Here is a 15,209-nt window from a genome sequence, read left to right as displayed (position 1 = left end):
TTTTTTTTTTCTGAGGACTATGTCACCTCAATACTGTCAGGCTGTTGCCTCTGTAGAGAAAAAAAAATGAACTGATTACAGCTGAGGGGAAAGAAATGTTTTTATTTAAGTAACCAAGACACTGGGAATGCAGTAGTAAGGAATGATTGTCTATATTTATGAAACAAGTACAGTTCAGCCAGGTAAATATTTTTTTCAGTTGGGAAGGTAAAAATTCTGCTAACAAAATTTCTTTATCTTTTTACTGAGTTGATGAATACTCTGACTGGGAGACAGATGTATTTTTTTGGTGTGCTGTCCTGAGGAAAGATGTGACTCCTCATGGCTGTCACTTATGGGAAAGCTGGTACAATATCTACCCCCCTGCTGGTGAAGCTTGAGGGATTCTTTCCTTTCTTGGCCTAAAGTTGCATAGTTAATATTACCCTTTATCTATGCAGCAAGTGGAATATGACACATGGTGAGGCTGGGGGCTAGTAATGCTATCTGTTTCATAAAAGAGTAAGGAAGTTTCATATAATGATTTAAAACAGAAGGGCACTGTAGTGTGCACCACTGTTTAGCGTTTCAAATCTGTAAAATTACTCCCATGTAGCTTTCTCATGGCGGACCTTGCTGCCTCTTGAATTTGATGCTCTCTTTCAATACTAATAACTCATTTCCTCTTGACATGTCAAATTCTCCTGAACTCTAGGGTTTCTGTACATCACTCATTTAGACTATAAAGAGACAGAGTTTGTTATTTTTTTTCAAAAAAATTAATTTTCTTACAGTTGAGTGAAAGATTTTTACCATTTTCTTTCTTACCTGTTTTTCTATGCTATTTCTAACATACCTCCTTTAATATTCCTCATATTTTTAATATTATGCTTGTTTTGAGCCCTGCTCAATAAACAAGCTCATAAAAATATGCTCATAAAAATATGGTCATATTTTTAGACTTTACTACTATTGAGCAGGGCTCAAAACAAGCAAAATATTAAAAATACAGATGGCTACGCAGCAAACCTGACAAGGCTGAAGGCCTGAATGGAACCCCATTCTGCATTTAATAATATGTGAGCAACTCACTTTCCACTTTCCCCATGGTGAGTACCCCTCACCTCAGCTATTGATTGCTGGATAAAATCTCTGAGGAGAGTTTCTCACCACTTATATTTTCCAATTGTTTGTTTTCATAAATTTTTGTCTTGGAAGTTAAATAGCTTTTCTTCCTTACTAGAAACCATAGTTGCCTCCAGACTTTACCTCCATTTTCCACTATAAAACCATCTATAGTTTCATCTTGATTTATATTTACTGAGTGAGAGGAACAGATCCATCAGTTTAGTCAAACTCTTTCCAGACATATACTCTGTGAAAGGCTTTTAAAAATGTTTTCTCAGTATCATATCCTACAAGTTAGTTTTTCTGGCTGTTATTACTTGTAGCCAATGGTGCCTGAATCCTTTTTGATTTAATTTAAATGACTCCTAGTATAAATGTCTTCAGGGCTCCTGCCAAGCAGTATACTACTATATCCCTGTCCTTTCTTTCAGCCAAAACCTTGTAATGTAGTTTTATTGTTTTGACTTGTTGTGAAATGGATTTTAATGTTTTATAAAACATTATGCTCTTTCAAAACATGACAAACTTGTGCAGTAGATGTTTCTTTGTCAACACAGCCTTTTGTTGGTGTGTTTGACTCTGACTAATAATGGAGATGGTCTGTGTGACCATGTTTGATGTGGTATACAGAATTAAGTCTTTTGCCTGAATTCACTGTTGGTTTGTAAGAGACTTGATGCAATAGGGTGCCTCCACACTGTTTATTTTGTAATTGTGTAGTTCTTTTTTTTTCTTCATATTTTCAAAATATAGAACAGAATTTAAGGTAGATTTCCATCTGAGAGAATTAATATTCCCATTTCCTAATTCAGAATTGCACAAATACAGGTTGGGTGAAAAATGGACTGAGAGCATTCCTGAGGAAAAGGACTTGGGGCTTTTGGTTGGTTTGAAGCTCAGCATGAGCTGACAATGTGTGCTTGCAGGTCAGAAAGCCAACTGTATCCTGGACTGCATCAAAAGAAGCATGGCCAGCAGATTAAGGGAAGGTGATTCTCACCCTCTACTCTGCTCTCATGAGACCCCACTTGGAATTCTGTGTCCAGTTTTTGGGCCCCCAATGCCCAGGAAGAACAGATTATCAGAGGACTGGAGCACCTCTCCTGTGAAGATAGGCTGAAAGAGTTGGGTTTGTTCAGCCTGGAGAAAAGGAGGCTCTGATATGACCTTATAACACCTTCTAGTATCTGGAGGGAGCCTACAGGAAAGCTGATGAGGGACTTTTTATAAAGGCATTTAGCAATAGGACAAGGGGTAATGGTTCTAAATTGGAAGAAGGTAGATTTACGTTCAACATTAGGAAGAAATGTTTCATTATGAGGATGGAGAGACACTGGCATAAGTTGCCCAGGGAAGTTGTGGCTGCCCCCTCCCTGTGTTGAAGGCCAGGTTGGATGGGGATTTGAGCAACCTGGTCTAGTGGGAGGTCTCCCTGCCTATGTCAGAGGGGTTGGAACTAGATGATCTTTAAAGTCCCTTTAATGCAAACCATTCTGTGATTCTATGAAAAGCATCTAAAATTACTCTAAGAGGATCTAGCAAGAGTTTGGGATGTAAAAATACTGAAATCATTCACAACGAGGGGGAATTTCACTCAGCCACTCATTTCCTATTTAACTCCTAAACCTATTTTATGTGGAACACCTTCAGATATCATAGTTTTGTAGGAAATTAATGTCAAGTAACAAATTGCTGTGAATGAATTACCTGGTGTGCTAACAGAATCACTCAGATCCGGGTACTCCTCAGGCACTGTCAACAGACAGATCTGTAACTCTTAATTCTTGAGTGTTGCCTGCTATTGCAGATTTACTGTCCTGCTTTACATTGTTTGTACTGAGTGAGCTAGAAAAAGGCTAACTGGCAGCTGACTCCATTGGGAAGCCCTGCTAAAATGAAATGTATATTTTATAAGGCCATCCCAGGGAGCAAAACTTTAAGTAAACGTACATTTTGAATGAGTAAGCAATTGTCTACTGGGAAACTGTGCATGGAGCTTTATTTTTAGGTATATATACTTATCTCAGTGTGGGGAATTACAAATATAATCCACAAATAGAGAACATGCTAGGTAATGATTAACATCCCTCTAAACACAGCCTTGCAAGCTAATTCAGTAATCACTACAGAAGGAATATTCTTTGCATAAGGCTCAGCTTCACTAAAGTCAAGTCAAAACTCTGCTGCCATAGTACAGTGTTTTATTGACATGCAAACTCTGCAATGGATCTGGTTGGATATTCCTGGTGAACATACTTTAACTGGATTAATTAACATTTAATAACTTAAAGGTAACAGTATATTTAGAATATTTTTCTATACTGATATGTATTTTTGTGCCATAGTTCCTGCAGTTACAGTGACAATTGTGTAGGCTGGTTTGTCAGAGACACAGGGAATGTTTAATCTCTTGTGACTTTAAACATCTGTGGAGCAGATGTCTATACCTGAGCCAGTTGTTCTGGCCTCTCCTTATTATCAATAGGATACATAGATAGTTCTTTTATGTATTCAGGTAGTTTGTTTTAGATCTCTGCTTAGGATGAGATGTCTTAGTCCTTGGAATCTGTCACTCTACATTGACTATGCTCAGAGGTGAGGGTGGCTGGTGCAGATCCAGTTGCCTGTCTCTAGCTGAAGTCATAGAAACCCTACAAAATCTGACTAACAAGAATTTTTCTTTCTTTTTTGGGGCTAAAATTCTGCAGTTACATCTTTAATATTAATAATTTGATAGAATTCAGTTCAGTTTTATCTGTTTATGAGGGAAAATTGGACCCGAATTATAAAGGAAGAAAATTTGATGAATTATTCAATGCTTTTCTCTTTCTTCACTTTTATAGTTCAACTGAGCCATAAATAAAGGCATTTCTGTATGTGTATATATGTATTTGGAAGGAAATCTTTAGGACAAGATGAATAGAGTGATTTCTTTGCTGCTTTTTTTACACTGCAATTCAAGCTTGCTGCTATGATACCTTTTCTGAACTGATTGCATCAGTCTGAAAAAAATAGATTGTTGAATAAGCCAAAGAATAAAAATAAAATAAAGTGAAAAGAATGTCTTCAGATCTGGACTCTTCATCCTTTTAAATCCTCTTACATTTTCAGAAAGCATTCAGATCCTACCTGCTGCCTACAAAAAAAAAAAAAAAAAAAAAAAAAAAAAAAAAAAAAAAATAGCCCCATTAAAATTAACATCACTCAAAGTCAAGTTACAGGATCATTGCAAAGATTTTAAGGCATGGCCTTAAATGAATGTGTGCCTATGTACCTGTGTTTTAAATGTACCTATGAATACAGGATGTGAATGTATAGACAGATATAAAACTCATTAGCAAGTCACAGGGTGGGCTCTTTGTTAATAAGATTTAGCAAATATACTACTTCTATATACAAGTGTGCTCTTATTAATGGTGAGAGGCATATATGGTTTCTCATCCATTAATTTGTCCTTGCCTTGCCTTGCTCTCTTGAGTGGGAGCACAGGTCACTTGAGAATTATATGTAGTGATGAGCATGCTCTGACAGGGCTGTGTTTAGCCCAGCTTTCACCCAGGAAGCATCACTGTGAAGAAGTTCCTCTTATGTGCCAGGTCCATGCTGCATGCCCACAGCACTGTCTTCTTTGAAAGCACTTTGTGTAACAGGTCCTTGTATGATTTGGTGAGGGATTGAAAGTGAGGGGGAGAACTACAGGAAAAGCATGCAGAAAAGATAGATTTCACAATTGAAATTGTGAAATTTCACAATTGATTTTACAAGTTTTTCTTACCCTGTCTGTTGTACTTTTTACATTATTTATATGAATACCCAAAATTATGATTCTATGATGCTATGAAATTACATCAATATCCAGGAAAGGATTATTCCCAAGTTCAAAAAGTCAGTATAAAATTAGAAAAGTTAATATAAAACTGGAGATATCCTTTTTTTCTGTCCCATGACAGAGGAAGTGAATCCATATTTAAAGTGTGTGTAAATGGACAAAATGTCAGTGTGAGCAGTATGGTTACAACTTGGCCCTTGGTTCAGTGTGAAGTTGGCAGATGGATTGTTCAACATTCAGAGCTGTGAAAGCAGAAGAAGCCTAATGGTATAGGACTGATGAAGCTCAAACAAGTGGAAGAACTTGCTTCTTGGATAGTTCTTATTTTCCTGACACTTTTTTTTTTTTTCTTTTTTTTTTTCCTTTGCAATATGCTACAGCTCCACAGCTTAGTGGGGATACTCAGGTGGACAATTCACTGCAACTAATGCTTAACAGTTTTCAGTTAAAAAAATAATAAAATACTTCACTGGATCATAAAATGCTTTTTAAATGTTTTTGTGTTTGTGGGTTTTGGTGTATTTTTTCATGTATATTGGAGAGGTATGAGTGGTAGATGTATGTAAACATTGATACATTAGTCCTGACCACTATGTGTAGTGAAAAAATTGTACTGAATTTGATGTATACAATGCAGAATGTGTATACCAGTCAATTTAATTTTTTTTCCTGTACAGAAACTACCTAAATGTAGCATATATAGCAATAAAGAACCCATGTAGGTCATGATATATTAGATCTCCTTCCTTCTTTTGCAAAGTCTTTTATTTCTGAGCAACATGACAGTAGCATGAGACCATAACAGCCTTTATAAAATGTGTACTTTAGCAAACAAACAGATTATGAAATTTCTGATCAATGCTCTGAAGGATTGTTTTAGCATTGATACTGTATTACAAATGTTAGGCTACACTGTAACTTAACAAAGGCATGTCTGCTCTCTTCCAGCTGATGGTGTCAAAAATAACTTTCAGTGGTAGCAATTTGAATTGTTAATTGTCCTGTTATTCTGTGCTGACATCCTTAACCTAAATATTTATGAGGGAATCTCTTCTGCACTATACTACATTATTGCCCTGCAATATGGCCATGTAAGCAAGACTAGCCTTGATTATTCACATGCTCCCAGAACCAGTGGCAGTCCTTGGGAGTGGGAACTCTGAGCCCCTGGATCCTGGGGGTTTCTCTCATCTTTGCTCATTTTCTCTGTCTCACTCTCTGTCTGCAGATCAAACATTCCCTGAAGTGTGGTAGAAGGCAGAAAGAATGACACTCTCTAATTTGAATTTCAGAAAGCACCTAAACCGCATTCTGATCTCCAGGTAAGTGTCTGTGAGCCACTTGGCTTTGACACTTGTTAAAAGTTAATCACATATCTTTTTGGTGCCAAGCTACTATACGCAGACCAAAGAGAGAGGTGTGCGTGTGCATGTGCTTGTGTTTGTGGGGGAGGGAATAATTTATTTGTTTGTACAGATGATGTGAGGTGAAAACATCACCCTGGAAAATATGAGATCAGGTTATGAAAAAAGAAGGAAATATTTAGTGACAGCTGAAAACTTTAAACTACAGGTGTCTTGATGCAGTTGCCTAATGCTGGATCTCAAGAAGGAAACATCTGGAAACAAGTAATTTACTAATTTAGATCAGGCTTTATTTTTGTGTATTCATTCTCTTCCTCTTCCCCAAACTGCTTTTTAAAAATACTTTCAGACATGTCATGGGCTATATCAAAGTCCTTTCTTCAGCAGTAACTGTCAAATATAAAGGAGAAGGAAAACAAATAGCATATTCTAAATGTCAATGTTAACTAAACAGGTTCTCTCTGTGAAGACCTGGATATTTCCAAAGAAGTTCAGAATATGTTATGTATGCTGTGAAACCCAGTTTAACCATGTAAAGAGTGTATATACTGACCAGTGACTTCAAATGAAGTATTTTGCTTTAGATACCTCATTGTAATTATTATTATGAAGACTGGGAATTATTTCCTGTACCTTCACTTAGATTTTAAATCAAATTTATTTCAATCAGGACTTAGTTGCTTCTTTTAGAAATGTTTGCACAACTGAGTTTTTTGCAGCCTGAATGCTTAGGGAATATTTGTTGTGGATGATCTTGCTCAAAAATTGCATAAACGAAAAGTGCTGTACTGAGATAACCACTTATGTTGGTGTTAATGCAAGACTGACTCACTGTCTACTTCAGATATCAGACTGAGATACAATCTGTTGCACCAAAGTTTTGGAGTCTGTGTTCTTCATGGAGTCCATGGAAAGTGGTGGGCACTTCTGAGGGGTGACTTGTGCAAGCTGTCAAGGGGCATGATATGGATATGCCTTATTATGTTTGCTTGCAGCCTAAATATATCTGACAAACAGAATTTCTATCCGTTTCATGGTCTGTTTACTAACAGCAGAGTCAGTTGGCATATTTTATGCTCATGACAATATGGATTAATCCATGAAATGAAAAGAATTCCCAGGCCCCCTGGCAGGGATACCTCATGGAACATGGGTTAGCACTGTGAATGTGCTAACTGAAGGGGGAAAATAGACCATTAAATTCTGTTCAATGCAGGCACTGGAGGCTCAGTGTAACACTGCTGAACAGAGGTATGTGGTCTCTTAAACATACTTTCCATGTAATGATTAGATGAAACACTCCTGCATCCCATAAACTTTCTGGAATAGGACAATACAGGAACACAACAGTCTTGAACTATGCATTATTGTTAGTAGGCATAGCAACCTTGTCTAGGATGTTCAAAAGTAAATGAAGAAGTATGCAAACCAGTAATTTTTTCTCCATATTTTTGGAGGACAGTAGAGCAAAACTTGTCTTTAAGCTGTAGCAGACCCTAATGAGATACAAGAAAAGTCTTTCTAAGGAGCACTGAATTGTGTTGAGGCTGTAAAATTGTCATCCTTGAGAACCTCTAACTCAATAGAACATCTGTTTTGTTGGCCATACAGGTCTGAGTCACAATTGAGCCTGTGGTGAGTATTGGCAGGAAGGTGGTGGCATCAGCTGAGGTGAGAGCTGCAGCAAGCGCTTGAGCCATTCGCAGGAGATGGTTTGCTAAAGATTTACAGTTTTGGCTGGATTTTATTAAGGCCAACACCAAGATTCCTCAGTTTTTGTGTGAGCAGTCTCAGCCTTCCCTGACAACGAGCATTGCTTTAGTAGCAGGGAGGAGCAAGGCAGTTTTTGTCAGCAGAGCAATCCAGGAGTTGCACTCGCTGCCAATTATTCAGACAGCCATCAGGAAGGGCTTGTTTACCAGAACACTTTTCTCCAGCGATTTCCCACCTCGGAATGGAGTGTGATACTTTTCACATGTGTTGTGAGCACTATTTATAGCTGAGCAGTGAGAAATGGGCTTCCAGCAGAACTGACACAGTCATTCTATGCAATGTATGATTTCTCCCCAAACCCAGATGTAATAAACAGAATCTGTGATGTACATTTAATCTGTAAACACAATTAATCACAGTGATTAATTCCCATGATCTCTCAGCCTGTTAATAAAGTGAATAAATATTGCTTAACAGGCATAGTAATGGGCTGAGCAAGGATGTTTCTGAATCACTGTTTTACCTAGTGTGGACACATCACTTTGCCTTTTTACGCTCAGAGTCTCCAGAGATTACTCCATCTTCATGAGTGTAGTGAATAAAGATAGATTCAGGTCAGGACATTCTGGAGACAGAAGTGTCATCTGTACTGTGTGATATTAATGGTTCCTAATGTGCATTTGTAATATTTTTGAGAAGGCAATTTGTTACTACTTTTCAGTCTATCAATACATACATAGCCTTTGCTGGCATTCCTACAACACTACAGTCTTTTTCTCAGTGTGAATACTAGGCCTTCAGGATTACAAATGTTTCTTGTCACTGGAGAAAGTCTGTGCTTGTGACATACAAGCTGTCAATGGATGGTGTGGAGCCACTTGAACAGAGATTAGAAAATATGTAACACCCCCCTTTTGGTCTTCTGGATATGTGTCTTATGTCCAGATAAATGAGAATGCAGGTTGGTTCCTTAGCTCAGTGGATCACCTACCACATCACGTTGTGATCCATGGATCAAAATTGAGGCCAAGAAGGTAGGAAGCCAGGTTACACCTTCTCGCTCTTCCTTCCCTGTCTGGGTTGTTTCATTTCTCCACTTTGGTACACAGTGCCGGTATATCCAGTGGTAGAAAAATGGCCATTTTTGACATGGCAAGAGAGGAAGGCCAGCACCTTGCCAAGAGCACACCATGCCAGTGCTTAACTGCAGATTTGCCCTAAGGGATCTTATTCTTGCTGACAAGCCCCTTTTTATACAGGATGATGTAATACAGTTTTACAAATGGGGTGATTGAGATATTTTGCTTGATAGCTGGACCTCAAAACCCAGTAACTTGAAGCACTGTTGGAGGCATCACTAAGGCCTGACTAATGTCCTGACTGTCCACCCTCCCACATCTTGCAGCAGGGTTGCCTTAAAACCCTTGAGACGGGAGGCTATCTGTGAGTGTGTCTCTGAGACATCCCCTGTAGCTTCAAGGGCAGTGTCACTGTTCCAGGGAACCCTGTGCTCTACCACTTGTACTCACCATCAGGCTTGCAGAGACTCAGTTGCTGGGCTGGCAGTGGTGGCATCTCCACAGTTTGCCTAATAAGGGTTCCCTGCACCAATAAACATCTCTGTGCCACCTTATCCTTCCCCCATGTGAAGGCTCAGCCTCTGTTTACAAGTTCAGGAAACATCAGCACTTGGGAACGAGCTGGGAGAGCTGACAAACATGGGGCCTACATCTGACCCTGATAGCTTCCCCTCCTCCCTGCCATTTGTGCGGAGACCCTGTATCTTATGTAGGGTTACATGGTAGGCTCATAACATCTGCATAGTGTGGAAAAATAGGAGACTGAATGATAGATGACTTATTACATGCCACAAAACCTGTGGCCCAGGTTTATCTTCATGTGTACCCATAGGAAGATAGATATGCTGGGAGTTACCCACACATTTTTGCTCTGGTGGCAGAAAGGGTATTCCAGACACCCTCAGTAGTTTTCTGTCTGAGATATATAGACACAGGCACCCCTTAGAGACTCAAAGTTCCATTTTTGTCTCAGTGTCAGAATGCAAAACTCAAACTGAATCCAACCCTGAATATCCTCCAGTTGCTTCCAGACAGCAGACTAAACTTTCCTGAGCTGAACAGGGCATATGAAATCTGACGCCAGTTCTGAGTTTTCCAGATTGATCCAGGATCCAGTTAGGAAAATAGAAAAGAACATCTTATTTATGATAGGAAATGAGTGCTTGACTAACAGGGTGTCATGTTTATTTGTGAAGGCTTCAGACTGAAACCCAAGCAGGTTGGATGTGTACTGGCTGCATTTCAGCAGCAAGGCTCCAGGTTTGCTTTTTGGAGTCCAGCAGGCATGTGCTTCTGAAATCCATTTCCCCACCTGAACAAAACCTGCACTCACAGCTTGAAGGTCTGCTATATACACCTTATGTACAGCAGGTGTATAGAGTTTCCGTGGTATGTTATTCATGAATGGATAAAATAGAGACAAATAATAGGAAAAAGTGTTGAAAGGAAAGGAAATGGCATTCAGGAAGATGAGGAAGACAGGCAGCACAGGGGCAGTGTAATGATGTGACAGACCCAGAGGCAGCATTAAAGCACCAACACAATTATTCCTGGACCCTGTCTTCTTAGCTGTTTTGGCATGTGGTCCAGTAACTGGGAACAAGGAACAATGATCAGAGAAGCAGTAGGTTGTGGTTTTGTACAGCTCACCACAAGTTTTCTTTTTACTGTCAGAAAGTATAGTATGTGTATTTGTTTCTAAAACTAACTTTAGAACCCCTCTCAAATATTTTTCTTGATGTCACTGATTTTGGAGAAATCCTACCAATGAAGTAAAGAAACTTTCTCAAACATCCTTTTCTTAAAGTGTTACATTTTATGAGGAGAAAACAAGTTCCTACTAGATCACTTACATTAGAAAAGGTGTATATACATGTATTTGTTCTAATTACCAGAATCCATATTGACAAGTATGATGGTGTGAACATTTTTTCTTGTTTACATGTGCCAATGTGCATTAAGTCTTGTGAATGACTTGTGAGTTTTAACAGTGCACAATAGAAGGGACAGACAAAATATTAATTGCTTTTAACAGCAGTTAAAAGCAGGTAAAGTTATACTTTGTTATTCCTCTGTATTTTAAAGAACAGGAAAAGTGCTTTATGAAAGAGAAAGACCTTCAGCATAGTCCTGAGTAGTGAGAGTAAGCTCAGCACATTGACTTCTCACTGTTCTTGGACTTGGTCCTCCCCAGCTTTGTGTGCAGAATTTTTATTGATCTCAGTGGTACTTCTCCAGCCATATGGAGAGCTCTCTTTAACAGAGCATATGTGCTATTAAGGCACTATAAGGAGATGGAAATGAAGGGCATCATAGGTTTAATTAAACATCCCTATGTTATTCCTCACATAAACATTAAATTAAGTGAGAAAAACTTGGAGCCTATAACAAACTCTCTCTCTTGCTATTTCAATTTAGCTGTCAATGAGACAGGGAACCACTTGGCCTCTCAATGGCCTGAGATATATTTTTCATTACTTTATCTCTCTGAGAAACTTAGAGGGAGTATCATCTAGACTGCTTAAAAGACTTGCCTCTATACAGTATGCTTGTACATATATGAAACATATTGGTTTGTTCACAATTATGCTTGTATGCTGCAAATATAATTAACAGTATTACATAAATACTGACCTACTGGAAAAGTCAGAGTGACTGGAAAAGAAAGTTATAGGAATTGATATTGCTGAAATAATATGCAGCTAAGAGCAGCAGGAATTAATTGTATTTTATTTACTTTTGAATGTGAAGAAACAGAAAAAAGCCAATACAATATGGACTGCTTACAAATGCAAATTTTGTGGTGTAATTAATGATTAAACTCTGTTCTTTTTGGAAAAAAAGGAAAAATTTGGAAAAATTGTGAAAAGCATATATATCTTCAGTTTTCATTCCTCTGCTGAAGCATGCTTCCTAGTTAAAGGGATTTTGAATCCTTGTTTATGAATATTGTTTTACTTTCAGTTTTGATACCTGACTTACACTATAGTGACTTTCATAGAGTCATATGCACCACAGTTTATGCAGTAGAACAAGGGTATGAAGTTGCATACTGTTTGATACACTTTCTGTGCATTATGTATGAGATCCACTAACTCAGAAGTTTGCTCCAAAGCAGGATCAAAAACCAATTCTGTTGTTTGACTTACTCCTCCTTAAAATTTCTAGCAAGCAGGAAAAATTTCCGTAGGACTATTACTCACTGCTTAGTTGGCCTTTCACACTGAAGCATTTCTCTCACCTCTAACCTAATTCTCTCTTATTGCAATCTTTTCTCTTTTTCAGGGATTATGGAACACAATTCATTATATTCTTTCATAAAGAATTTTTCTGTAAATTTGAGAACTATTATCAAACCTCCTCCTAGTCTTCTCCCTCCTGGATTAAGCAAGCCCCTTTCTTGCAAAGTCTCATGCTAGATCACTTCTTTTGAAAGTTCACAATTATTTCTGTTTTTTGGGACTTTCTCCAGCTGGTCATGTATTCTTTGACCTGAAATAACCTTGACCTGAAATAACCTGCTGTGGTCACAGTGAACCAGGTAAAGGATTACCAAATCTCACTAGAGTGGAAGAAATGTTTTATGTGCTTAACATACAATGAACCCTAACCAAGAATGATTGTTTCCTATGAAGTATATAATATGATATTATATAGTATGATTTTATTACTTGTTTGTCACCCATTATAATTGTGTTGTCCTTTTCTTCACTGTGGCTGTCTTGCCATTCATTCTCCAGCTTATATTTGTGCACCTAATTTTACTTGTGAATGTGCATGTGAATTTATTTGCTTACTTGAATTCAGATTTCTGCAGCTCACCAAGATAATTTAAAATATATATTCTGTATTAAAAAGATTCTGAAGTCTTTTCACCTTAGTGGTTTTTAAAAATAAAAAAAACAGCTCAATCTATCTACCAGTTCATTAATGAATATGTCATACAATCAGATTCTTGCAGAACTTGACCTGGTGTATTTTGCCCATTTGAAAATGGATTACTGATAACTATTCTTTCCCAAGTAACTACCTACCTTAAATTCACTTGTCTATGGCAATGTCCTGGGAGATGTCAAAAGCAAAAATCCAGGTGCGTGACAGTATTTATTCTTCTCTATTCTTAAGGCTTTAATCTACCATAGAGAGAAATAAATTTGTCCTGACATGATTTATTTATTAAAAAATTCATCTTGGCTCTTACTTACATCCTGTTGATATTCCAGATTCTTCCAAGCAGACTTTTTTCATTATTTGTTGTGATATTTTTCTGACGATTGAAGTTAGGTTCTCTTATCCTTTTTGATGTTTTAAAAGTAAGTAAATGCCCTTTCTAGTCTCCTGGAATCTGTATTCCTCAAATCACTGTAGATAATTTCTGATGGCTCTGAAACCTGCTTTCTGTGCTCTCAGTGTTGTATTACATCAGACCTAGCCAAGCTGAAAATTACTGTATTATCCAGGTAGATTCTACCATTATTCTTTCCTTTTTGTAGCCTGAGTTTAAATCTTGTGTTAGTGATTTTAGTGGGATGGACTATGACATAAAAAATTATATTTTAAGTGAAAGCTGAAGCAAAAAGATCATTGAATGCTTTTAAGATATAGTGATAACGCTGTAATTAGGATAGACCAAGAGTGTAAGGAAAGATTGTGGGCAAAAGGCAATCTCTTATTAATCCAATGAGTATAGCTAAAAAACAGACAAGCATCTGCCTTAGGAGCTTGGTTTGTGTTCCTGAAGACTCAACTATTTTTAATTTTTTTCTAACTACTAGTCAGTCTAATAAAGATATCTCTTTGCTCCCCAAATCCTGTCTCAGAGTCAACACTTTAGGCCACTTGCAAGTAATTAACCATGTTCTGTTGTTAACACGTTCTTCAATTTTTCTCTTGTTAATAAAGTATTTAAAAGTACTTTCTCATGACTCTTCATTTTCTTTTTGAATTCTGACACAGGCATGTTCCTGAACCCATAGAAATTTTTCTGCTATGGATTTGTCCTTTTATACTGTGTCTAGTAATTAGTGCTACTTTATATTGTTAATTTATGTGTCTTGCCTAGGCATTGGATCATTGAGAGATGCATGATCAGGCCAGAGCAGTGTTTTCCTACCTTTCCTTCAGATGGAGGTGGCTGGTGTGGTATGGATGCTAAAGGCTATGCTTAGTACAGAACAAACTCCTCTGGTGATGCTAAGGATGAAGCCCTCAAGAAGTGCTTGCACTTAAAAATAACTTGAAGCAAATGAGACATTGAGGACTGTTATTCTGGAAGAAGTAAGGATGTTGATGATTTGTCTTTTAATATATTTTAATGTACCTACTCTTGTTTTCCTGTAAAGTAATTCTAAAATAATAGAGAAAAAGATTGCTTAGTACCTGAAGGCAACTTATTGATTCAGTAGATTTGTTTTTTCCCCCCTTCTATAATAAATGTGAAGAGGACTAAAAAAAATTGTTCTTGACATGTTAAAGACATCAAATGTAGTATATATGTGGACTTTGAGGCATACATCAAGATGAACCTGATTTTTTTTGTTGTTTGTTTAAATTATTATGAACCTGGAAATCATGGAAAAGAAGAGTGTCATATCGATGGATCATTTGATAGCTACATGTCATAAAATTCTTCTCTGTGTACCAATTAAAATATGTTTGGCTAAAAGCTTCACAAATGCATATTTACTAAGGGTGGCATAATAAGTGAAGAAAATAGCATGTGGAAACATAGTATGCTTCTCAGCAGCTGTCATGCTTCATTGCTGAAGTGGCAGTTTTTCAGCTGTGTGTAAGAGATACAGAGCTGTATTTCAAAAATGGCATTTTATTACACACTTGCTTTCCCAAGGGTAACTGGACACTGAAGTACATTGGGCTAGTTTCAAACACCCCTTTCACTTTTAGCAGTGATGTATACTGCTGGGAGTCTCGATGATCCAAAAATTAATTTGTAAAAAACAAAATTCATATCTGCACATCCGAATATGGAATTTTATAAGTATACGTAACCATGAAGTCTCTAAACATTCTCTTAAATGTTGCAAAATATTCCACAAACAGGAACTAAAATGCTAAGTATGTCTCAGCAGTTACAACTATTTATGAATCCTTGGAGAC

The 15,209-nt window shown here is 37.4% G+C and overlaps 1 long non-coding RNA gene across 1 annotated transcript in view; it reads left to right on the top strand.

Annotated features, from left to right (window-relative positions):
• The first annotated feature begins 3,230 nt into the window (after nt 1–3,230).
• LOC139793670 (uncharacterized) overlaps nt 3,231–15,209 on the top strand; it is a 127,855-nt gene continuing 115,876 nt past the window's right edge. Inside the window, exons 1-2 of the long non-coding RNA XR_011724706.1 lie at nt 3,231–3,398; nt 6,165–6,258. This is a non-coding gene — a long non-coding RNA (uncharacterized lncRNA). The remainder of the gene's footprint in view (nt 3,399–6,164; nt 6,259–15,209) is intronic.

Source organism: Heliangelus exortis, chromosome 2 (assembly GCF_036169615.1).
Source record: "Heliangelus exortis chromosome 2, bHelExo1.hap1, whole genome shotgun sequence".
In the NCBI taxonomy this organism is placed as follows: domain Eukaryota; kingdom Metazoa; phylum Chordata; class Aves; order Apodiformes; family Trochilidae; genus Heliangelus; species Heliangelus exortis.
The sequence above is the reverse complement of the archived record's forward strand: the minus strand, read 5'-3'. Positions and strand labels throughout refer to the sequence as shown.